Below are 26,819 nucleotides of genomic sequence, written 5' to 3' on the forward strand. Positions count from 1 at the left end.
TATTTGCCAAGAAGAAACCTTACCTGAACTATTATTTTTTTCCTTCCAAAGAGTATTTATTAAGACTGTGGTATATTTTTGTCGTTATTTGGTCTTGTGCTAAGCCTTATATAAAAATACTATTTTTATAATAACTTCTGTGTCGGGTCCATCTGTAGTGTATTCACTTTATTACTGTATGTGGTCATAAATGCTTAACACACTGCCTCTGAGATAAGCCTGTCTGCTCTGCCAAGCTACCAAGGGGGTAGCAGGGGTTATCTGAGTGTGTAATCCCCTTGCCCTGACTAGAGTTGGTTGGTCCCTATTTGTCAGAAGTGTATACCTCTGCCAACTAGAGACCGCCGGTTCTAACAGTCACCCTGAGTGTGACGGGTATGCTCAGACGTGAGTCCCGTGCTCTCCATGCCACTGGAATAAAGCTATCCTGGCTGAAGAGGGGTGAAACCCTGAATCCGGTCCTTTGATGCTTGTTTCCACTCCAGGGAGCACCTGGCCCGGCAGTTTGGGCTCGACTGTACAATTGGGCACAGGGTCAAGACTGATTTTCATATGGCTGGGTCCAAACTGGAATGGCATGTGAGCAAAAAAGTTATGGATTTTGGCCCAGATCTCTGTACTGGGGTGAATGTATGACATTGTTCTGCATTCTGTCTATCAATAGTTCTTTTTGCATTATTCACCCTGAGTGGGATGGGTATGCTCAGGCATGAGTCCTGTGCTCTCCATGCCTCTGAAATCAAGCTATTCTGGCTGAAGGGGGGTGAACCCCCAAAACTGGGCCTAGGATGCTTGTTTCCAGTCGAGGGAGTACCTGTCCTGGCAGTTCGGGATGGACTGTTCCCATTGGGCACAGGGTCAAGACTGATTTGCATACGGCTGGGTCCAAACTGGAATGGCATTGTGAGCAAAAAAACAATGGATTTTGCCCCAGATCTCTGTGCTGGGGTGAATGTATGACATTGTTTTGCATTCTGTCCATCAATAGTTCTTTTTGCATTTGTGACACCCGAGTGGGATGGGTATGCTCAGACATGAGTCCTGTGCTCTCCATGCCACTGGAATCAAGCTATCGTGGCTGAAGAGGGGTGAAACCCATCAACCGGTCCTAGGCTGCTTGTTTCCTTTCCAGGGAGGACCTGGCCTGGCAGTTCGGGCTGAACGGTTCCCATTGGGCACAGGGTCAAGATTGATTTGCATATGGCTGGGTCCAAACTGGAATGGCATGGTGAGCAAAAAAACGATGGATTTTGGCCCATATCTCTGTACTGGGGTGAATGTATGACATTGTTCTGCATTCTGTCCATCAATAGTTCTTTTTGCATTTGTCACCTCGAGTGGGACGGGTATGCTCAGACATGAGTCCTGTGCTCTCCATGCCACTGCAATCAAGCTATCCTGGCTGAAGAGGGGTGAAACCCCGAAACCCGTCCTAGAATGCTTGTTTCCAGTTCACGGAGGACCTGGCCTGGCAGTTCTAGCTGGAATGTTCCCATTGGGCACAGGGTCAAGACTGATTTGCATATGGCTGCGTCCAAACTGGAATGGCATGGTGAGCAAAAAAACAATGGATTTTGGCCCAGATCTCTTTACTGGGGTGAATGTATGACATTGTTCTGCATTCTGTCCATCAATAGTTCTTTTTGCATTTGTCACACCGAGTGGGATGGGTATGCTCAGACATGAGTCATGTGCTCTCCATGCCACTGGAATCAAGCTATCCTGGCTGAAGAGGGGTGAAACCCCAAAACGGGTCCTAGGATACTTATTTCCAGTCCAGGGTGGAACTGGCCTGGCAGTTCGGGCTGGATTGTTCCCATTGGGCACAGGGTCAAAACTGATTTGCATATGGCTAGGTCCAAACTGGAATGGCATGGCGAGCAAAATTCCGATTGATTTTGGCCCAGATCTCTCTACTGGGGTGAATATATGACATTCTTTTCCATTCTGTCCATCAATAGTTCTTTTTGTATTTCTCACCCTTAGTGGGACGGGTATGGTCAGACGTGAGTCCCGTACTCTCCATGCCACTGGAATCAAGCTATACTGGCTGAAGAGGGGTGAAACCCCAAAACTGGTCCTAGGATGCTTGTTCCCAGTCCAGGGATGAGGTGGCCAGGCAGTATGAGCTGGACTGTGCCCATTGGGCACAGGGTCAACACTGATTTGCATATGGCTGGGACCAAACTGGAATTGCATGGTGAGAAAAAAAATCGATGGATGTTGGCCCAGATCTCTGTACTGGAGTGAATGTATGACACTGTTCTGCATTCTGTCCATCAATATTTCTTTTTGCATTTGTCACCCTGAGTGGGACGGGTATGCTCAGATGTTAATCCCATGCTCTCCATGCCACTGGAATCAATTTATCCTGGCTGAATAGAGGTGAAACCGTGAAACCGGTCTTAGAATGCTTGTTTCCAGTCCAGGGAGGACCTTGCCTGGCAGTTCTGGCTGGACTGTTCCCATTAGGCACAGGGTCAAGACTTATTTGCATTTAGCTGGATTCAAACTGGAACGGCATGGTGAGCAAAAAACAATGGATTTTGGCCCAGATCTCTGTACTGGGGTGAAGGTACGACATTGTTCTGCATTCTGTCCATCAATAGTTTTATTTGCATTTGTCACCCTTAGTGGGACGGGAATGCTCAGACGTGAGTCCCGTGCTCTCCATGCCACTGGAATCAAGCAATACTGCCTGAAGAGGGGTGAAACCCCAAAACCGGTCCTAGGATGCTTGTTTCCATTCCAGGAAGGCCCTGGCCGGGCAGTTCGGGCTGGACGGTTCCCATTGGGCACATGGTAAAAATTGATTTGCATATAGCTGGGTCCAAACTGGAATGGCATGTTGAGCAAAAAAACAATGGATTTTGGCCCAGATCTCTGTACTGGGGTGAATGTACGACATTGTTCTGCATTCTGTCCATCAATAGTTTTATTTGCATTTGTCACCCTTAGTGGGACGGGAATGCTCAGACGTGAGTCCGGTGCTCTCAATGACACTGCAATCAAGCTATCCGGGCAGAAGAGGGGTGAAACCCCGAAACCGGTCCTAGGATGCTTGTTTCCAGTCCAGGGAGGACCTGGCCTGGCAGTTCGGGCTGGACTGTTCCCATTAGGCACAGGGTCAAGACTTATTTGCATATAGCTGGAACCAAACTGGAATGGCATGGTGAGCTAAAAAATGATGGATTTTGGCCCAGATCTCTGTACTGGTGTGACTGTATGACACTGTTCTGCATTCTGTCCATCAATAGTGCTTCTTGCATTTGCCACCCTGAGTGGGACGGGTATGCTCAGACGTGAGTCCCGTGCTCTCCATGCCACTGGAATCAAGTCATCCTGGCTGAAGAGGGGCGAAACCCCGAAACCGGTCCTAGGATGCTTGTTTCCAGTCCAGGGATGACCTGGCCTGGTAGTTCGGGCTGGACTGTTCCCATTGGGCACAGGGTCAAGACTGATTTGCATACAGCTGGGTCCAAACTGGAATGACATGTTGAGCAAAAAAAACGATGGATTTTGGCCCAGATCTCTGTACTGGGGTGAATGTACGACATTGTTCTGCATTCTGTTCATCAATAGTTCTTTTTGCGTTTGTCACCCCGAGTGGGACGGGTATGCTCAGATGTGATTCCCATGCTCTCTGTGCCACTGCAATCAAGCTATCCTGGCTGAAGAGGGGTGAAACTCCAAATCTGGTCCAAGGATGCTTGTTTCCAGTCGAGGGAGGACCTGACCTGGACTGGCAGTTCGGGCTGGACTGTTCCCATTGGGCAAAGGGTCAAGACTGATTTGCATATGGCTGGGTCCCAACTGGAATTGCATGGTGAGCAAAAAAATGATGGATTTTGTCCCAGATTTCTGTACTGGGGTGAATGTATGACATTGTTCTGCATTCTGTCCATCAATAGTTTTTTTTGCATTTCTCACTCCGAGTTGGACGGGTATGCTTAGACGTGAGTCCCATTCTCTCCATGCCACTGAAATCAAGCTGTCCTGGCTGAAGAGGGGTAAAACACCGAAACCGGTCCTAGGATGCTTGTTTCCAGTCCAGGGAGGACCTGGCCTGGCAGTTCGGGCTGGACTGTTTGCCTTTGGGCACAAGGTCAAGACTGATTTGCATATGGCTGTGTCCAAACTGGAATTGCATGGTGAGCAAATGAACGATGGATTTTGGCCCAGATCTCTGTACTGGGGTGAATGTATGACACTGTTCTGCATTCTGTCCATCAATAGTTCTTTTTGCATTTGTCACCCTGAGTGGGATGGGTATACTCAGACGTGAGTTCCGTGCTCTCCATGCCACTGGAATCAAGTTATCCTGGCTGAAGAGGGGTGAAACTCCAAAACCGGTCCTAGGATGCTTGTTTCCAGTCCAGGGAGGACCTGACCTGGCCTGGCAGTTCGGGCTGGACTGTTCCCATTGGGCAAACGGTCAAGACTGATTTGCATATGGCTGGGTCCAAACTGGAATTGCATGGTGAGCAAAAAAACGATGGATTTTGGCCCAGATCTCTGTACTGGGGTGAATGTATGACACTGTTCTGCATTCTGTCCAACAATAGTTCTTTTTGCATTTGTCACCCTGAGTGGGACGGGTATGCTCAGACGTGAGTCCTGTGCTCTCCATGCACTGGAATCAAGCTATCCTGGCTGAAGAGGGGTGAAACCCCGAAACCGGTCCTAGGATGCTTGTTTCCAGTCCAGAGAGGACCTGGCCTAGCAGTTCAGGCTGGACTGTTCCCATTGGGCACAGGGTAAAGACTGATTTGCCTATGGCTGGGTCCAAACTGGAATGGCATGGTGAGCAAAAAAACGATGGATTTTGGCACAGATCTCTGTACTGGGGTGAATGTATGACATTCTTTTCTATTCTGTCCATCAATAGTGTTTTTTTTGCATTCGTCAGCCTTAGTGACACGGGTATGCTCAGACGTGAGTCCCGTGCTCTCCATGCCACTGGAATCAAGCTATACTGGCTGAAGAGGGGTGAAACCCCAAAACTGGTCCTAGGATGCTTGTTTCCAGTCCAGGGATAAGGTGGCCTGGCAGTATGAGCTGGACTGTGCCCATTGGGCACAGGGTCAAGACTGATTTGCATATAGCTGGGTCCAAACTGGAATGGCATGTTGAGCAAAAAAACAATGGATTTTGGCCCGGATCTCTGTACTGGGGTGAATGTACGACATTGTTCTGCATTCTGTCAATCAATAGTTTTATTTGCATTTGTCACCCTTAGTGGGACGGGTATGCTCAGACGTGAGTCCCGTGCTCTCCATGCCACTGGAATCAAGCAATACTGGCTGAAGAGGGTTGAAACCCCAAAACCGGTCCTAGGATGCTAGTTTCCTTTCCAGGGAGGACCTGGCCTGGCAGTTCGGGCTGGACGGTTCCTATTGGGCACATGGTCAAAATTGATTTGCATATGGCTGGGTCCAAACTGGAATGGCATGGTGAGCACAAAAACGATGGATTGTAGCCCAGATCTCTGTACTGGGGTGAATGTATGACATTGTTCTGCATTCTGTCCATCAATAGTTCTTTTTGCATTTGTCACACCGAGTGGGACGGGTGTGCTTAGACGTGCGTCAAATGCTCACTATGCCACTGAAATCAAGCTATCCTGGATGAAGAGGGGTGAAACCCTGAAACCGGTTTGAGGATGCTTGTTTCCAGTCCAGTGAGGACCTGGACTGGCAGTTCGGGCTAAACTGTTCCTATTGGACACAGGTTCAAGACTGATTTGCATATGGCTGGGTCCAATTGGAATTGCATGGTGTTCAAAAAAACGATGCATTTTGGCCCAGATCTCTGTAATGGGATGAATGTATGACATTGTTCTGCATTCTGTCCATCAATAGTTCTTTTTGCATTTGTCACCCTGAGTGGGACGGAAATGCTCAGACGTGAGTCCCGTGCACTCAATGCCACTGCAATCAAGCTATCCGGGCGGAAGAGGGGTGAAACCCCGAAACCGGTCCTAGGATGCTTGTTTCAAGTCCAGGGAGGACCTGGCCTGGCAGTTTTGGCTGGACTGTTTCCATTGGGCACAAGGTCAAGACTGATTTGCATATGGCTGGGTCCAAACTGGAATGGCATGGTGAGCACAAAAACGATGGATTGTGGCCCAGATCTCTGTACTGGGGTGAATGTATTACATTGTTCTGCATTCTGTCTATCAATAGTTCTTTTAGCATTCGTCACCCTGAGTGGGATGGGTATGCTCAGACGTGAGTTCCGTGCTCTCCATGCCACTGGAATCAAGTTCTCCTGGCTGAAGAGGGGTGAAACTCCAAAACCGGTCCTAGGATGCTTGTTTCCAGTCCAGGGAGGACCTGACCTGGCCTGGCAGTTCGGGCTGGACTGTTTCCATTGGGCACAAGGTCAAGACTGATTTGCATATGGCTGTGTCCAAACTGGAATTGCATGGTGAGCAAATGAACGATGGATTTTGGCCCAGATCTCTGTACTGGGGTGAATGTATGACACTGTTCTGCATTCTGTCCATAAATATTTCTTTTAGCATTTGTCACCCTGAGTGGGATGGGTATGCTCAGACGTGAGTTCCGTGCTCTCCATGCCACTGGAATCAAGTTCTCCTGGCTGAAGAGGGGTGAAACTCCAAAACCGGTCCTAGGATGCTTGTTTCCAGTCCAGGGAGGACCTGACCTGGCCTGGCAGTTCGGGCTGGACTGTTCCCATTGGGCAAAGGGTCAAGACTGATTTGCATATGGCTGGGTCCAAACTGGAATTGCATGGTGAGCAAAAAAACGATGGATTTTGGCCCAGATTTCTGTACTGGGGTGAATGTATGACATTGTTCTGCATTCTGTCCAACAATAGTTCTTTTTGCATTTGTCACCCTGAGTGGGACGGGTATGCTCAGACGTGAGTCCTGTTCTCTCCATGCACTGGAATCAAGCTATCCTGGCTGAAGAGGGGTGAAACCCCGAAACCGGTCCTAGGATGTTTGTTTCCAGTCCAGAGAGGACCTGGCCTAGCAGTTCGGGCTGGACTGTTCCCATTGGGCACAGGGTCAAGACTGATTTGCCTATGGCTGGGTCCAAACTGGAATGGCATGGTGAGGAAAAAAACGATGGATTTTGGCCCAGATCTCTGTACTGGGGTGAATGTATGACATTCTTTTCCATTCTGTCCATCAATAGGTTTTTTTGCATTTGTCACCCTTAGTGACACGGGTATGCTCAGACGTGAGTCCCGTGCTCTCCATGCCACTGGAATCAAGCTATACTGGCTGAAGAGGGGTGAAACCCCAAAACTGGGTCTAGGATGCTTGTTTCCAGTCCAGGGATGAGGTGGCTTGGCAGTATGAGCTGGACTGTGCCCATTGGGCACAGGGTCAAGACTGATATGCATATAGCTGGGTCCAAACTGGAATGGCATGTTGAGCAAAAAAACAATGGATTTTGGCCCAGATCTCTGTACTGGGGTGAATGTACGACATTGTTCTGCATTCTGTCCATCAATAGTTTTATTTGCATTTGTCACCCTTAGTGGGACGGGTATGCTCAGACGTGAGTCCCGTGCTCTCCATGCCACTGGAATCAAGCTATACTGGCTGAAGAGGGGTGAAACCCCAAAACTGGGTCTAGGATGCTTGTTTCCAGTCCAGGGATGAGGTGGCTTGGCAGTATGAGCTGGACTGTGCCCATTGGGCACAGGGTCCAGACTGATTTGCATATATCTGGGTCCAAACTGGAATGGCATGTTGAGCAAAAAAACAATGGATTTTGGCCCAGATCTCTGTACTGGGGTGAATGTACGACATTGTTCTGCATTCTGTCCATCAATAGTTTTATTTGCATTTGTCACCCTTAGTGCGACGGGTATGCTCAGACGTGAGTCCCGTGCTCTCCATGCCACTGGAATCAAGCAATACTGGCTGAAGAGGGGTGAAACTCCAAAACCGGTCCTAGGATGCTAGTTTCCATTCCAGGGAGGACCTGGCCTGGCAGTTCGGGCTGGACGGTTCCTATTGGGCACATGGTCAAAATTGATTTGCATATGGCTGGGTCCAAACTGGAATGGCATGGTGAGCACAAAAACGATGGATTGTGGCCCAGATCTCTGTACTGGGGTGAATGTATGACATTGTTCTGCATTCTATCCATCAATAGTTCTTTTTGCATTTGTCACACCGAGTGGGACGGGTATGCTTAGACGTGCGTCAAATGCTCTCTATGCCACTGAAATCAAGCTATCCTGGATGAAGAGGGGTGAAACCCTGAAACCGGTTTGAGGATGCTTGTTTCCAGTCCAGGGAGGACCTGGACTGGCAGTTCGGGCTAAACTGTTCCCATTGGACACAGGGTCAAGACTGATTTGCATATGGCTGGGTCCAATTGGAATTGCATGGTGTTCAAAAAAACGATGCATTTTGGCCCAGATCTCTGTAATGGGATGAATGTATGACATTGTTCTGCATTCTGTCCATCAATAGTTCTTTTTGCATTTGTCACCCTGAGTGAGACGGGAATGCTCAGACGTGAGTTCCGTGCACTCAATGCCGCTGCAATCAAGCTATCAGGGTGGAAGAGGGGTGAAACCCCGAAACCGGTCCTAGGATGCTTGTTTCCAGTCCAGGGAGGACCTGGCCTGGCAGTTCGGGATGGACTGTTTCCAGTGGGCAGAAGGTCAAGACTGATTTGCATATGGCTGTGTCCAAACTGGAATTGCATGGTGAGCAAATGAACGATGGATTTTGGCCCAGATCTCTGTACTGGGGTGAATGTATGACACTGTTCTGCATTCTGTCCATCAATAGTTCTTTTAGCATTTGTCACCCTGAGTGGGATCGGTATGCTCAGACGTGAGTTCCGTGCTCTCCATGCCACTGGAATCAAGTTCTCCTGGCTGAAGAGGGGTGAAACTCCAAAACCGGTCCTAGGATGCTTGTTTCCAGTCCAGGGAGGACCTGACCTGGCCTGGCAGTTCGGGCTGGACTGTTCCCATTGGGCAAAGGGTCAAGACTGATTTGCATATGGCTGGGTCCAAACTGGAATTGCATGGTGAGCAAAAAAACGATGGATTTTGGCCCAGATTTCTGTACTGGGGTGAATGTACGACATTGTTCTGCATTCTGTTCATCAATAGTTCTTTTTGCGTTTGTCACCCCGAGTGGGACGGGTATGCTCAGATGTGATTCCCATGCTCTCTGTGCCACTGCAATCAAGCTATCCTGGCTGAAGAGGGGTGAAACTCCAAATCCGGTCCAAGGATGCTTGTTTCCAGTCGAGGGAGGACCTGACCTGGACTGGCAGTTCGGGCTGGACTGTTCCCATTGGGCAAAGGGTCAAGACTGATTTGCATATGGCTGGGTCCCAACTGGAATTGCATGGTGAGCAAAAAAATGATGGATTTTGTCCCAGATTTCTGTACTGGGGTGAATGTATGACATTGTTCTGCATTCTGTCCATCAATAGTTTTTTTTGCATTTGTCACTCCGAGTTGGACGGGTATGCTTAGACGTGAGTCCCATTCTCTCCATGCCACTGAAATCAAGCTGTCCTGGCTGAAGAGGGGTAAAACACCGAAACCGGTCCTAGGATGCTTGTTTCCAGTCCAGGGAGGACCTGGCCTGGCAGTTCGGGCTGGACTGTTTGCCTTTGGGCACAAGGTCAAGACTGATTTGCATATGGCTGTGTCCAAACTGGAATTGCATGGTGAGCAAATGAACGATGGATTTTGGCCCAGATCTCTGTACTGGGGTGAATGTATGACACTGTTCTGCATTCTGTCCATCAATAGTTCTTTTTGCATTTGTCACCCTGAGTGGGATGGGTATGCTCAGACGTGAGTTCCGTGCTCTCCATGCCACTGGAATCAAGTTATGCTGGCTGAAGAGGGGTGAAACTCCAAAACCGGTCCTAGGATGCTTGTTTCCAGTCCAGGGAGGACCTGACCTGGCCTGGCAGTTCGGGCTGGACTGTTCCCATTGGGCAAACGGTCAAGACTGATTTGCATATGGCTGGGTCCAAACTGGAATTGCATGGTGAGCAAAAAAACGATGGATTTTGGCCCAGATCTCTGTACTGGGGTGAATGTATGACACTGTTCTGCATTCTGTCCAACAATAGTTCTTTTTGCATTTGTCACCCTGAGTGGGACGGGTATGCTCAGACGTGAGTCCTGTGCTCTCCATGCACTGGAATCAAGCTATCCTGGCTGAAGAGGGGTGAAACCCGGAAACCGGTCCTAGGATGCTTGTTTCCAGTCCAGAGAGGACCTGGCCTAGCAGTTCAGGCTGGACTGTTCCCATTGGGCACAGGGTAAAGACTGATTTGCCTATGGCTGGGTCCAAACTGGAATGGCATGGTGAGCAAAAAAACGATGGATTTTGGCACAGATCTCTGTACTGGGGTGAATGTATGACATTCTTTTCCATTCTGTCCATCAATAGTGTTTTTTTTGCATTCGTCAGCCTTAGTGACACAGGTATGCTCAGACGTGAGTCCCATGCTCTCCATGCCACTGGAATCAAGCTATACTGGCTGAAGAGGGGTGAAACCCCAAAACTGGTCCTAGGATGCTTGTTTCCAGTCCAGGGATAAGGTGGCCTGGCAGTATGAGCTGGACTGTGCCCATTGGGCACAGGGTCAAGACTGATTTGCATATAGCTGGGTCCAAACTGGAATGGCATGTTGAGCAAAAAAACAATGGATTTTGGCCCTGATCTCTGTACTGGGGTGAATGTACGACATTGTTCTGCATTCTGTCAATCAATAGTTTTATTTGCATTTGTCACCCTTAGTGGGACGGGTATGCTCAGACGTGAGTCCCGTGCTCTCCATGCCACTGGAATCAAGCAATACTGGCTGAAGAGGGTTGAAACCCCAAAACCGGTCCTAGGATGCTAGTTTCCTTTCCAGGGAGGACCTGGCCTGGCAGTTCGGGCTGGACGGTTCCTATTGGGCACATGGTCAAAATTGATTTGCATATGGCTGGGTCCAAACTGGAATGGCATGGTGAGCACAAAAACGATGGATTGTGGCCCAGATCTCTGTACTGGGGTGAATGTATGACATTGTTCTGCATTCTGTCCATCAATAGTTCTTTTTGCATTTGTCACACCGAGTGGGACGGGTATGCTTAGACGTGCGTCAAATGCTCTCTATGCCACTGAAATCAAGCTATCCTGGATGAAGAGGGGTGAAACCCTGAAACCGGTTTGAGGATGCTTGTTTCCAGTCCAGTGAGGACCTGGACTGGCAGTTCGGGCTAAACTGTTCCCATTGGACACAGGTTCAAGACTGATTTGCATATGGCTGGGTCCAATTGGAATTGCATGGTGTTCAAAAAAACGATGCATTTTGGCCCAGATCTCTGTAATGGGATGAATGTATGACATTGTTCTGCATTCTGTCCATCAATAGTTCTTTTTGCATTTGTCACCCTGAGTGGGACGGAAATGCTCAGACGTGAGTCCCGTGCACTCAATGCCACTGCAATCAAGCTATCCGGGCGGAAGAGGGGTGAAACCCCGAAACCGGTCCTAGGATGCTTGTTTCAAGTCCAGGGAGGACCTGGCCTGGCAGTTTGGGCTGGACTGTTTCCATTGGGCACAAGGTCAAGACTGATTTGCATATGGCTGGGTCCAAACTGGAATGGCATGGTGAGCACAAAAACGATGGATTGTGGCCCAGATCTCTGTACTGGGGTGAATGTATTACATTGTTCTGCATTCTGTCTATCAATAATTCTTTTAGCATTCGTCACCCTGAGTGGGATGGGTATGCTCAGACGTGAGTTCCGTGCTCTCCATGCCACTGGAATCAAGTTCTCCTGGCTGAAGAGGGGTGAAACTCCAAAACCGGTCCTAGGATGCTTGTTTCCAGTCCAGGGAGGACCTGACCTGGCCTGGCAGTTCGGGCTGGACTGTTTCCATTGGGCACAAGGTCAAGACTGATTTGCATATGGCTGTGTCCAAACTGGAATTGCATGGTGAGCAAATGAACGATGGATTTTTGCCCAGATCTCTGTACTGGGGTGAATGTATGACACTGTTCTGCATTCTGTCCATAAATAGTTCTTTTAGCATTTGTCACCCTGAGTGGGATGGGTATGCTCAGACGTGAGTTCCGTGCTCTCCATGCCACTGGAATCAAGTTCTCCTGGCTGAAGAGGGGTGAAACTCCAAAACCGGTCCTAGGATGCTTGTTTCCAGTCCAGGGAGGACCTGACCTGGCCTGGCAGTTCGGGCTGGACTGTTCCCATTGGGCAAAGGGTCAAGACTGATTTGCATATGGCTGGGTCCAAACTGGAATTGCATGGTGAGCAAAAAAACGATGGATTTTGGCCCAGATTTCTGTACTGGGGTGAATGTATGACATTGTTCTGCATTCTGTCCAACAATAGTTCTTTTTGCATTTGTCAACCTGAGTGGGACGGGTATGCTCAGACGTGAGTCCTGTTCTCTCCATGCACTGGAATCAAGCTATCCTGGCTGAAGAGGGGTGAAACCCCGAAACCGGTCCTAGGATGTTTGTTTCCAGTCCAGAGAGGACCTGGCCTAGCAGTTCGGGCTGGACTGTTCCCATTGGGCACAGGGTCAAGACTGATTTGCCTATGGCTGGGTCCAAACTGGAATGGCATGGTGAGGAAAAAAACGATGGATTTTGGCCCAGATCTCTGTACTGGGGTGAATGTATGACATTCTTTTCCATTCTGTCCATCAATAGGTTTTTTTGCATTTGTCACCCTTAGTGACACGGGTATGCTCAGACGTGAGTCCCGTGCTCTCCATGCCACTGGAATCAAGCTATACTGGCTGAAGAGGGGTGAAACCCCAAAACTGGGTCTAGGATGCTTGTTTCCAGTCCAGGGATGAGGTGGCTTGGCAGTATGAGCTGGACTGTGCCCATTGGGCACAGGGTCAAGACTGATTTGCATATAGCTGGGTCCAAACTGGAATGGCATGTTGAGCAAAAAAACAATGGATTTTGGCCCAGATCTCTGTACTGGGGTGAATGTACGACATTGTTCTGCATTCTGTCCATCAATAGTTTTATTTGCATTTGTCACCCTTAGTGGGACGGGTATGCTCAGACGTGAGTCCCGTGCTCTCCATGCCACTGGAATCAAGCTATACTGGCTGAAGAGGGGTGAAACCCCAAAACTGGGTCTAGGATGCTTGTTTCCAGTCCAGGGATGAGGTGGCTTGGCAGTATGAGCTGGACTGTGCCCATTGGGCACAGGGTCAAGACTGATTTGCATATAGCTGGGTCCAAACTGGAATGGCATGTTGAGCAAAAAAACAATGGATTTTGGCCCAGATCTCTGTACTGGGGTGAATGTACGACATTGTTCTGCATTCTGTCCATCAATAGTTTTATTTGCATTTGTCACCCTTAGTGGGACGGGTATGCTCAGACGTGAGTCCCGTGCTCTCCATGCCACTGGAATCAAGCAATACTGGCTGAAGAGGGGTGAAACTCCAAAACCGGTCCTAGGATGCTAGTTTCCATTCCAGGGAGGACCTGGCCTGGCAGTTCGGGCTGGACGGTTCCTATTGGGCACATGGTAGGGGTGGGCGGAATTTGCGGAATAGCGTTACGCAAATCTCCGCGAAACGGTAAAAAATATCCGCGAACACGCAGAAATTCCGCGAACACGCGGAATTGCTTGTTCGCGATGCTTTTTTCCTGTTCGCAATAGCTGTTTGCGTGCTCGAGGAGAAATATCTCGCGAACATGCATTTTGAGAACGCGAACAAGCAAAAATTTTGCGAAATCGCGGAAAGCAGACTTTTGAGTAATTTCGCGTTCTCCGCGTAACGCGAAATTACGCAAATTCCGCAAATTCCGCGAGCGGAACGGAATTTGCCGCCCAGGCCTAGTCAAAATTGATTTGCATATGGCTGGGTCCAAACTGGAATGGCATGGTGAGCACAAAAACGATGGATTGTGGCCCAGATCTCTGTACTGGGGTGAATGTATGACATTGTTCTGCATTCTGTCCATCAATAGTTCTTTTTGCATTTGTCACACCGAGTGGGACGGGTATGCTTAGACGTGCGTCAAATGCTCTCTATGCCACTGAAATCAAGCTATCCTGGATGAAGAGGGGTGAAACCCTGAAACCGGTTTGAGGATGCTTGTTTCCAGTCCAGTGAGGACCTGGACTGGCAGTTCGGGCTAAACTGTTCCCATTGGACACAGGTTCAAGACTGATTTGCATATGGCTGGGTCCAATTGGAATTGCATGGTGTTCAAAAAAACGATGCATTTTGGCCCAGATCTCTGTAATGGGATGAATGTATGACATTGTTCTGCATTCTGTCCATCAATAGTTCTTTTTGCATTTGTCACCCTGAGTGGGACGGAAATGCTCAGACGTGAGTCCCGTGCACTCAATGCCACTGCAATCAAGCTATCCGGGCGGAAGAGGGGTGAAACCCCGAAACCGGTCCTAGGATGCTTGTTTCAAGTCCAGGGAGGACCTGGCCTGGCAGTTTGGGCTGGACTGTTTCCATTGGGCACAAGGTCAAGACTGATTTGCATATGGCTGGGTCCAAACTGGAATGGCATGGTGAGCACAAAAACGATGGATTGTGGCCCAGATCTCTGTACTGGGGTGAATGTATTACATTGTTCTGCATTCTGTCTATCAATAGTTCTTTTAGCATTCGTCACCCTGAGTGGGATGGGTATGCTCAGACGTGAGTTCCGTGCTCTCCATGCCACTGGAATCAAGTTCTCCTGGCTGAAGAGGGGTGAAACTCCAAAACCGGTCCTAGGATGCTTGTTTCCAGTCCAGGGAGGACCTGACCTGGCCTGGCAGTTCGGGCTGGACTGTTTCCATTGGGCACAAGGTCAAGACTGATTTGCATATGGCTGTGTCCAAACTGGAATTGCATGGTGAGCAAATGAACGATGGATTTTGGCCCAGATCTCTGTACTGGGGTGAATGTATGACACTGTTCTGCATTCTGTCCATAAATAGTTCTTTTAGCATTTGTCACCCTGAGTGGGATGGGTATGCTCAGACGTGAGTTCCGTGCTCTCCATGCCACTGGAATCAAGTTCTCCTGGCTGAAGAGGGGTGAAACTCCAAAACCGGTCCTAGGATGCTTGTTTCCAGTCCAGGGAGGACCTGACCTGGCCTGGCAGTTCGGGCTGGACTGTTCCCATTGGGCAAAGGGTCAAGACTGATTTGCATATGGCTGGGTCCAAACTGGAATTGCATGGTGAGCAAAAAAACGATGGATTTTGGCCCAGATTTCTGTACTGGGGTGAATGTATGACATTGTTCTGCATTCTGTCCAACAATAGTTCTTTTTGCATTTGTCAACCTGAGTGGGACGGGTATGCTCAGACGTGAGTCCTGTTCTCATCATGCACTGGAATCAAGCTATCCTGGCTGAAGAGGGGTGAAACCCCGAAACCGGTCCTAGGATGTTTGTTTCCAGTCCAGAGAGGACCTAGCCTAGCAGTTCGGGCTGGACTGTTCCCATTGGGCATAGGGTCAAGACTGATTTGCCTATGGCTGGGTCCAAACTGGAATGGCATGGTGAGGAAAAAAACGATGGATTTTGGCCCAGATCTCTGTACTGGGGTGAATGTATGACATTCTTTTCCATTCTGTCCATCAATAGGTTTTTTTGCATTTGTCACCCTTAGTGACACGGGTATGCTCAGACGTGAGTCCCGTGCTCTCCATGCCACTGGAATCAAGCTATACTGGCTGAAGAGGGGTGAAACCCCAAAACTGGGTCTAGGATGCTTGTTTCCAGTCCAGGGATGAGGTGGCTTGGCAGTATGAGCTGGACTGTGCCCATTGGGCACAGGGTCAAGACTGATTTGCATATAGCTGGGTCCAAACTGGAATGGCATGTTGAGCAAAAAAACAATGGATTTTGGCCCAGATCTCTGTACTGGGGTGAATGTACGACATTGTTCTGCATTCTGTCCATCAATAGTTTTATTTGCATTTGTCACCCTTAGTGGGACGGGTATGCTCAGACGTGAGTCCCGTGCTCTCCATGCCACTGGAATCAAGCTATACTGGCTGAAGAGGGGTGAAACCCCAAAACTGGGTCTAGGATGCTTGTTTCCAGTCCAGGGATGAGGTGGCTTGGCAGTATGAGCTGGACTGTGCCCATTGGGCACAGGGTCAAGACTGATTTGCATATAGCTGGGTCCAAACTGGAATGGCATGTTGAGCAAAAAAACAATGGATTTTGGCCCAGATCTCTGTACTGGGGTGAATGTACGACATTGTTCTGCATTCTGTCCATCAATAGTTTTATTTGCATTTGTCACCCTTAGTGGGACGGGTATGCTCAGACGTGAGTCCCGTGCTCTCCATGCCACTGGAATCAAGCAATACTGGCTGAAGAGGGGTGAAACTCCAAAACCGGTCCTAGGATGCTAGTTTCCATTCCAGGGAGGACCTGGCCTGGCAGTTCGGGCTGGACGGTTCCTATTGGGCACATGGTAGGGGTGGGCGGAATTTGCGGAATAGCGTTACGCAAATCTCCGCGAAACGGTAAAAAATCTCAGCGAACACGCAGAAATTCCGCGAACACGCGGAATTGCTTGTTCGCGATGCTTTTTTCCTGTTCGCAATAGCTGTTTGCGTGCTCGAGGAGAAATATCTCGCGAACATGCATTTTGAGAACGCGAACAAGCAAAAATTTCGCGAAATCGTGGAAAGCAGACTGAGTAATTTCGCGTTCTCCGCGTAACGCGAAATTACGCAAATTCCGCAAATTCCGTGAGCGGAACGGAATTTGCCGCCCAGGCCTAGTCAAAATTGATTTGCATATGGCTGGGTCCAAACTGGAATGGCATGGTGAGCACAAAAACGATGGATTGTGGCCCAGATCTCTGTACTGGGGTGAATGTATGACATTGTTCTGCATTCTGTCCATCAATAGTTCTTTTTGCATTTGTCACACCGAGTGGGACGGGTATGCTTAGACGTGCGTCAAATGCTCTCTATGCCACTGAAATCAAGCTATCCTGGATGAAGAGGGGTGAAACCCTGAAACCGGTTTGAGGATGCTTGTTTCCAGTCCAGGGAGGACCTGGACTGGCAGTTCGGGCTAAACTGTTCCCATTGGACACAGGGTCAAGACTGATTTGCATATGGCTGGGTCCAATTGGAATTGCATGGTGTTCAAAAAAACGATGCATTTTGGCCCAGATCTCTGTAATGGGATGAATGTATGACATTGTTCTGCATTCTGTCCATCAATAGTTCTTTTTGCATTTGTCACCCTGAGTGAGACGGGAATGCTCAGACGTGAGTTCCGTGCACTCAATGCCGCTGCAATCAAGCTATCAGGGTGGAAGAGGGGTGAAACCCCGAAACCGGTCCTAGGATGCTTGTTTCCAGTCCAGGGAGGACCTGGCCTGGCAGTTCGGGATGGACTGTTTCCAGTGGGCAGAAGGTCAAGACTGATTTGCATATGGCTGTGTCCAAACTGGAATTGCATGGTGAGCAAATGAACGATGGATTTTGGCCCAGATCTCTGTACTGGGGTGAATGTATGACACTGTTCTGCATTCTGTCCATCAATAGTTCTTTTAGCATTTGTCACCCTGAGTGGGATCGGTATGCTCAGACGTGAGTTCCGTGCTCTCCATGCCACTGGAATCAAGTTCTCCTGGCTGAAGAGGGGTGAAACTCCAAAACCGGTCCTAGGATGCTTGTTTCCAGTCCAGGGAGGACCTGACCTGGCCTGGCAGTTCGGGCTGGACTGTTCCCATTGGGCAAAGGGTCAAGACTGATTTGCATATGGCTGGGTCCAAACTGGAATTGCATGGTGAGCAAAAAAACGATGGATTTTGGCCCAGATTTCTGTACTGGGGTGAATGTATGACATTGTTCTGCATTCTGTCCAACAATAGTTCTTTTTGCATTTGTCACTCTGAATGGGACGGATATGCTCAGACGTGAGTCCTGTTCTCTCCATGCACTGGAATCAAGCTATCCTGGCTGAAGAGGGGTGAAACCCCGAAACCGGTCCTAGGATGTTTGTTTCCAGTCCAGAGAGGACCTGGCCTAGCAGTTCGGGCTGGACTGTTCCCATTGGGCACAGGGTCAAGACTGATTTGCCTATGGCTGGGTCCAAACTGGAATGGCATGGTGAGCAAAAAAACGAAGGATTTTGGCCCAGATCTCTGTACTGGGGTGAATGTATGACATTCTTTTCCATCCTGTCCATCAATAGGTTTTTTTGCATTTGTCACCCTTAGTGACACGGGTATGCTCAGATGTGAGTCCCGTGCTCTCCATGCCACTGGAATCAAGCTATACTGGCTGAAGAGGGGTGAAACCCCAAAACTGGTCCTAGGATGCTTGTTTCCAGTCCAGGGATGAGGTGGCCTGGCAGTATGAGCTGGACTGTGCCCATTGGGCACAGGGTCAAGACTGATTTGCATATAGCTGGGTCCAAACTGGAATGGCATGTTGAGCAAAAAAACAATGGATTTTGGCCCAGATCTCGGTACTGGGGTGAATGTATGACATCGTTCTGATTCTGTCCATCAATAGTTTTATTTGCATTTGTCACCCTTAGTGGGACGGGTATGCTCAGACGTGAGTCCCGTGCTCTCCATGCCACTGGAATCAAGCAATACTGGCTGAAGAGGGGTGAAACCCCAAAACCGGTCCTAGGATGCTAGTTTCCATTCCAGGGAGGACCTGGCATGGCAGTTCGGGCTGGACGGTTCCTATTGGGCACATGGTCAAAATTGATTTGCATATGGCTGGGTCCAAACTGGAATGGCATGGTGAGCACAAAAACGATGGATTGTGTCCCAGATCTCTGTACTGGGGTGAATGTATGACATTGTTCTGCATTCTGTCCATCAATAGTTCTTTTTGCATTTGTCACACCGAGTGGGACGGGTATGCTTAGACGTGCGTCAAATGCTCTCTATGCCACTGAAATCAAGCTATCCTGGATGAAGAGGGGTGAAACCCTGAAACCGGTTTGAGGATGCTTGTTTCCAGTCCAGTGAGGACCTGGACTGGCAGTTCGGGCTAAACTGTTCCCATTGGACACAGGGTCAAGACTGATTTGCATATGGCTGGGTCCAATTGGAATTGCATGGTGTTCAAAAAAACGATGCATTTTAGCCCAGATCTCTGTAATGGGATGAATGTATGACATTGTTCTGCATTCTGTCCATCAATAGTTCTTTTTGCATTTGTCACCCTGAGTGGGACGGGAATGCTCAGACGTGAGTCCCGTGCACTCAATGCCACTGCAATCAAGCTATCCGGGCGGAAGAGGGGTGAAACCCCGAAACCGGTCCTAGGATGCTTGTTTCAAGTCCAGGGAGGACCTGGCCTGGCAGTTTGGTCTGGACTGTTTCCATTGGGCACAAGGTCAAGACTGATTTGCATATGGCTGGGTCCAAACTGGAATGGCATGGTGAGCACAAAAACGATGGATTGTGGCCCAGATCTCTGTACTGGGGTGAATGTATTACATTGTTCTGCATTCTGTCTATCAATAGTTCTTTTAGCATTTGTCACCCTGAGTGGGATGGGTATGCTCAGACGTGAGTTCCGTGCTCTCCATGCCACTGGAATCAAGTTCTCCTGGCTGAAGAGGGGTGAAACTCCAAAACCGGTCCTAGGATGCTTGTTTCCAGTCCAGGGAGGACCTGACCTGGCCTGGCAGTTTGGGCTGGACTGTTTCCATTGGGCACAAGGTCAAGACTGATTTGCATATGGCTGTGTCCAAACTGGAATTGCATGGTGAGCAAATGAACGATGGATTTTGGCCCAGATCTCTGAACTGGGGTGAATGTATGACACTGTTCTGCATTCTGTCCATAAATAGTTCTTTTAGCATTTGTCACCCTGAGTGGGATGGGTATGCTCAGACGTGAGTTCCGTGCTCTCCATGCCACTGGAATCAAGTTCTCCTGGCTGAAGAGGGGTGAAACTCCAAAACCGGTCCTAGGATGCTTGTTTCCAGTCCAGGGAGGACCTGACCTGGCCTGGCAGTTCAGGCTGGACTGTTCCCATTGGGCAAAGGGTCAAGACTGATTTGCATATGGCTGGGTCCAAACTGGAATTGCATGGTGAGCAAAAAAACGATGGATTTTGGCCCAGATTTCTGTACTGGGGTGAATGTATGACATTGTTCTGCATTCTGTCCAACAATAGTTCTTTTTGCATTTGTCACCCTGAGTGGGACGGGTATGCTCAGACGTGAGTCCTGTTCTCTCCATGCACTGGAATCAAGCTATCCTGGCTGAAGAGGGGTGAAACCCCGAAACCGGTCCTAGGATGTTTGTTTCCAGTCCAGAGAGGACCTGGCCTAGCAGTTCGGGCTGGACTGTTCCCATTGGGCACAGGGTCAAGACTGATTTGCCTATGGCTGGGTCCAAACTGGAATGGCATGGTGAGGAAAAAAACGATGGATTTTGGCCCAGATCTCTGTACTGGGGTGAATGTATGACATTCTTTTCCATTCTGTCCATCAATAGGTTTTTTTGCATTTGTCACCCTTAGTGACACGGGTATGCTCAGACGTGAGTCCCGTGCTCTCCATGCCACTGAAATCAAGCTATACTGGCTGAAGAGGGGTGAAACCCCAAAACTGGGTCTAGGATGCTTGTTTCCAGTCCAGGGATGAGGTGGCTTGGCAGTATGAGCTGGACTGTGCCCATTGGGCACAGGGTCAAGACTGATTTGCATATAGCTGGGTCCAAACTGGAATGGCATGTTGAGCAAAAAAACAATGGATTTTGGCCCAGATCTCTGTACTGGGGTGAATGTACGACATTGTTCTGCATTCTGTCCATCAATAGTTTTATTTGCATTTGTCACCCTTAGTGGGACGGGTATGCTCAGACGTGAGTCCCGTGCTCTCCATGCCACTGGAATCAAGCTATACTGGCTGAAGAGGGGTGAAACCCCAAAACTGGGTCTAGGATGCTTGTTCCCAGTCCAGGGATGAGGTGGCTTGGCAGTATGAGCTGGACTGTGCCCATTGGGCACAGGGTCAAGACTGATTTGCATATAGCTGGGTCCAAACTGGAATGGCATGTTGAGCAAAAAAACAATGGATTTTGGCCCAGATCTCTGTACTGGGGTGAATGTACGACATTGTTCTGCATTCTGTCCATCAATAGTTTTATTTACATTTGTCACCCTTAGTGGGACGGGTATGCTCAGACGTGAGTCCCGTGCTCTCCATGCCACTGGAATCAAGCAATACTGGCTGAAGAGGGGTGAAACCCCAAAACCGGTCCTAGGATGCTAGTTTCCATTCCAGGGAGGACCTGGCCTGGCAGTTCGGGCTGGACGGTTCCTATTGGGCACATGGTCAAAATTGATTTGCATATGGCTGGGTCCAAACTGGAATGGCATGGTGAGCACAAAAACGATGGATTGTGGCCCAGATCTCTGTACTGGTGTGAATGTATGACATTGTTCTGCATTCTGTCCATCAATAGTTCTTTTTGCATTTGTCACACCGAGTGGGACGGGTATGCTTAGACGTGCGTCAAATGCTCTCTATGCCACTGAAATCAAGCTATCCTGGATGAAGAGGGGTGAAACCCTGAAACCGGTTTGAGGATGCTTGTTTCCAGTCCAGGGAGGACCTGGACTGGCAGTTCGGGCTAAACTGTTCCCATTGGACACAGGGTCAAGACTGATTTGCATATGGCTGGGTCCAATTGGAATTACATGGTGTTCAAAAAAACGATGCATTTTGGCCCAGATCTCTGTAATGGGATGAATGTATGACATTGTTCTGCATTCTGTCCATCAATAGTTCTTTTTGCATTTGTCACCCTGAGTGAGACGGGAATGCTCAGACGTGAGTCCCGTGCACTCAATGCCGCTGCAATCAAGCTATCCGGGCGGAAGAGGGGTGAAACCCCGAAACCGGTCCTAGGATGCTTGTTTCCAGTCCAGGGAGGACCTGGCCTGGCAGTTCGGGCTGGACTGTTTCCAGTGGGCAGAAGGTCAAGACTGATTTGCATATGGCTGTGTCCAAACTGGAATTGCATGGTGAGCAAATGAACGATGGATTTTGGCCCAGATCTCTGTACTGGGGTGAATGTATGACACTGTTCTGCATTCTGTCCATCAATAGTTCTTTTAGCATTTGTCACCCTGAGTGGGATGGGTATGCTCAGACGTGAGTTCCGTGCTCTCCATGCCACTGGAATCAAGTTCTCCTGGCTGAAGAGGGGTGAAACTCCAAAACCGGTCCTAGGATGCTTGTTTCCAGTCCAGGGAGGACCTGACCTGGCCTGGCAGTTCGGGCTGGACTGTTCCCATTGGGCAAAGGGTCAAGACTGATTTGCATATGGCTGGGTCCAAACTGGAATTGCATGGTGAGCAAAAAAACGATGGATTTTGGCCCAGATTTCTGTACTGGGGTGAATGGATGACATTGTTCTGCATTCTGTCCAACAATAGTTCTTTTTGCATTTGTCACTCTGAGTGGGACGGATATGCTCAGACGTGAGTCCTGTTCTCTCCATGCACTGGAATCAAGCTATCCTGGCTGAAGAGGGGTGAAACCCCGAAACCGGTCCTAGGATGTTTGTTTCCAGTCCAGAGAGGACCTGGCCTAGCAGTTCGGGCTGGACTGTTCCCATTGGGCACAGGGTCAAGACTGATTTGCCTATGGCTGGGTCCAAACTGGAATGGCATGGTGAGCAAAAAAACGAAGGATTTTGGCCCAGATCTCTGTACTGGGGTGAATGTATGACATTCTTTTCCATTCTGTCCATCAATAGGTTTTTTTGCATTTGTCACCCTTAGTGACACGGGTATGCTCAGATGTGAGTCCCGTGCTCTCCATGCCACTGGAATCAAGCTATACTGGCTGAAGAGGGGTGAAACCCCAAAACTGGTCCTAGGATGCTTGTTTCCAGTCCAGGGATGAGGTGGCCTGGCAGTATGAGCTGGACTGTGCCCATTGGGCACAGGGTCAAGACTGATTTGCATATAGCTGGGTCCAAACTGGAATGGCATGTTGAGCAAAAAAACAATGGATTTTGGCCCAGATCTCGGTACTGGGGTGAATGTACGACATCGTTCTGCATTCTGTCCATCAATAGTTTTATTTGCATTTGTCACCCTTAGTGGGACGGGTATGCTCAGACGTGAGTCCCGTGCTCTCCATGCCACTGGAATCAAGCAATACTGGCTGAAGAGGGGTGAAACCCCAAAACCGGTCCTAGGATGCTAGTTTCCATTCCAGGGAGGACCTGGCATGGCAGTTCGGGCTGGACGGTTCCTATTGGGCACATGGTCAAAATTGATTTGCATATGGCTGGGTCCAAACTGGAATGGCATGGTGAGCACAAAAACGATGGATTGTGGCCCAGATCTCTGTACTGGGGTGAATGTATGACATTGTTCTGCATTCTGTCCATCAATAGTTCTTTTTGCATTTGTCACACCGAGTGGGACGGGTATGCTTAGACGTGCATCAAATGCTCTCCATGCCACTGAAATCAAGCTATCCTGGATGAAGAGGGGTGAAACCCTGAAACCAGTTTGAGGATGATTGTTTCCAGTCCAGGGAGGACCTGGACTGGCAGTTCGGGCTGGACTGTTCCCATTGGACACAGGGTCAAGATTGATTTGCATATGGCTGGGTCCAATTGGAATTGCATGGTGATCAAAAAAACGATGGATTTTGGCCCAGATCTCTGTAATGGGATGAATGTATGTCATTGTTCTGCATTCTGTCCATCAATAGTTCTTTTTGCATTTGTCACCCTGAGTGGGACGGGAATGCTCAGACGTGAGTCCCGTGCTCTCAATGCCACTAGAATCAAGCTATACTGGCTGAAGAGGGGTGAAACCCCAAAACTGGTCCTAGGATGCTTGTTTCCAGTCCAGGGATGAGGTGGCCTGGCAGTATGAGCTGGACTGTGCCCATTGGGCAAAGGGTCAAGACTGATTTGCATATAGCTGGGTCCAAACTGGAATGGCATGTTGAGCAAAAAAACAATGGATTTTGGCCCAGATCTCTGTACTGGGGTGAATGTACGACATTGTTCTGCATTCTGTCCATCAATAGTTTTATTTGCATTTGTCACCCTTAGTGGGACGGGTATGCTCAGACGTGAGTCCCGTGCTCTCCATGCCGCTGGAATCAAGCAATACTGGCTGAAGAGGGGTGAAACCCCAAAACCGGTCCTAGGATGCTTGTTTCCATTGCAGGGAGGACCTGGCCTGGCAGTTCGGGCTGGACGGTTCCCATTGGGCACATGGTCAAGACTTATTTGCATATAGCTGGGTCCAAACTGGAATGGCATGGTGAGCTAAAAAATGATGGATTTTGGCCCAGATCTCTGTACTGGTGTGACTGTATGACACTGTTCTGCATTCTGTCCATCAATAGTGCTTTTTGCATTTGCCACCCTGAGTGGGACGGGTATGCTCAGACGTGAGTCCCGTGCTCTCCATGCCACTGGAATCAAGTCATCCTGGCTGAAGAGGGGTGAAACCCCGAAACCGGTCCTAGGATGCTTGTTTCCAGTCCAGGGATGACCTGGCCTGGTAGTTCGGGCTGGACTGTTCCCATTGGGCACAGGGTCAAGACTGATTTGCATACAGCTGGGTCCAAACTGGAATGGCATGTTGAGCAAAAAAACCGATGGATTTTGGCCCAGATCTCTGTACTGGGGTGAATGTACGACATTGTTCTGCATTCTGTCCATCAATAGTTCTTTTTGCGTTTGTCACCCCGAGTGGGACGGGTATGCTCAGATGTGATTCCCATGCTCTCTGTGCCACTGCAATCAAGCTATCCTGGCTGAATAGGGGTGAAACTCCAAATCCGGTCCAAGGATGCTTGTTTCCAGTCACGGGAGGACCTGACCTGGCCTGGCAGTTCGGGCTGGACTGTTCCCATTGGGCAAAGGGTCAAGACTGATTTGTATATGGCTGGGTCCCAACTGGAATTGCATGGTGAGCAACAAAATGATGGATTTTGTCCCAGATTTCTGTCCTGGGGTGAATGTATGACATTGTTCTGCATTCTGTCCATCAATAGTTTTTTTTGCATTTGTCACTCCGAGTTCGACGGGTATGCTTAGACGTGAGTCCCATTCTCTCCATGCCACTGAAATCAAGCTGTCCTGGCTGAAGAGGGGTGAAACCCCGAAACCGGTCCTAGGATGCTTGTTTCCATTCCAGGGAGGACCTGGCCTGGCAGTTCCGGCTAGACGGTTCCCACTGGGCAAATAGTCAAAATTGATTTGCATATGGCTGGGTCCAAACTGGAATGGCATGGTGAGCAAAAAAACGATGGATTTTTGCCCAGATCTCTGTACTGGGGTGAATGTATGACATTGTACTACATTCTGTCCATCAATAGTTCTTTTTGCATTTGTCACACTGAGTGGGATGGGTATGCTCAGACATGAGTCCTGTGCCCTCCATGCCACTGGAATCAAGCTATCCTGGCTGAAGAGGGGTAAAACCCTGAAACCGGTCCTAAGTTGCTTGTTTCCAGTCCAGGGAGGACCTGTCCTGGCAGTTCGGGCTGGACTGTTCCCATTGGGCACAGGGTCCAGACTGATTTGCATATGGCTGGGTCCAAACTGGATTGGCATGGTGAGCACAAAAACGATGGATTGTGGCCCAGATCTTTGTACAGGGGTGAATGTATGACATGGTTCTGCATTCTGTCCATCAATAGTTCTTTTTGCATTTGTCACACCGAGTGGGACAGGTATGCTTAGAAGTGCATCAAATGCTCTCCATGCCACTGCAATCAAGCTATCCTGGATGAAGAGGGGTGAAAGCCTGAAACCGGTTTGAGGATGCTTGTTTCCAGTCCAGGGAGGACCTGCCCTGGCCTGGCAGTTCGGGCTGGACTGTTCCCATTGGACACAGGGTCAAGACTGATTTGCATATGGCTGGATCTAATTGGAATTGCATGGTGAGCAAAAAAACGATGGATTTTGGCCCAGATCTCTGTAATGGGATGAATGTATGACATTGTTCTGCATTCTGTCCGTCAATAGTTCTTTTTGCATTTGTCACCCTGAGTGGGACGGGAATGCTCAGACGTGAGTCTCATGCTCTCAATGCCACTGCAATCAAGCTATCCGGTCGGAAGAGCGGTGAAACCCCGAAACCGGTCCTAGGATGCTTGTTTCCAGTCCAGGGAGGACCTGGCCTGGCAGTTCGGGCTGGACTGTTTCCATTGGGCACAGGGTCAAGACTGATTTGCATATGGCTGGGTCCAAACTGGAATTGCATGGTGAGCAAATAAACGATGGATTTTGGCCCAGATCTCTGTACTGGGGTGAATGTATGACACTGTTCTGCATTCTGTCCATCAATAGTTCTTTTAGCATTTGTCACCCTGAGTGGGACGGGTATGCTCAGACGTGAGTTCCGTGCTCTCCATGCCACTGGAATCAAGTTATCCTGGCTGAAGAGGGGTGAAACTCCAAAACCGGTCCTAGGATGCTTGTTTGCAGTCCAGGGAGGACCTGCCCTGGCCTGGCAGTTCGGGCTGGACTGTTCCCATTGGGCAAAGGGTCAAGACTGATTTGCATATGGCTGGGTCCAAACTGGAATTGCATGGTGAGCAAAAAAACGATGGATTTTGGCCCAGATTTCTGTACTGGGGTGAATGTATGACATTGTTCTGCATTCTGTCCATCAGTAGTTCTTTTTGCATTTGTCACCCTGAGTGGGATGGGTATGCTCAGACGTGAGTCCCGTGCTCTCCATGCCATTGGAATCAAGCTATCCTGGCTGAAGAGGGGTGAAACCCCAAAACGGGTCCTAGGATACTTGTTTCCAGTCCAGAGAGGACTTGGCCTGGCAGTTCAGACTGGACT

This window comes from Triturus cristatus, chromosome 7 (genome assembly GCF_964204655.1).
Source record: "Triturus cristatus chromosome 7, aTriCri1.1, whole genome shotgun sequence".
Classification (NCBI taxonomy): domain Eukaryota; kingdom Metazoa; phylum Chordata; class Amphibia; order Caudata; family Salamandridae; genus Triturus; species Triturus cristatus.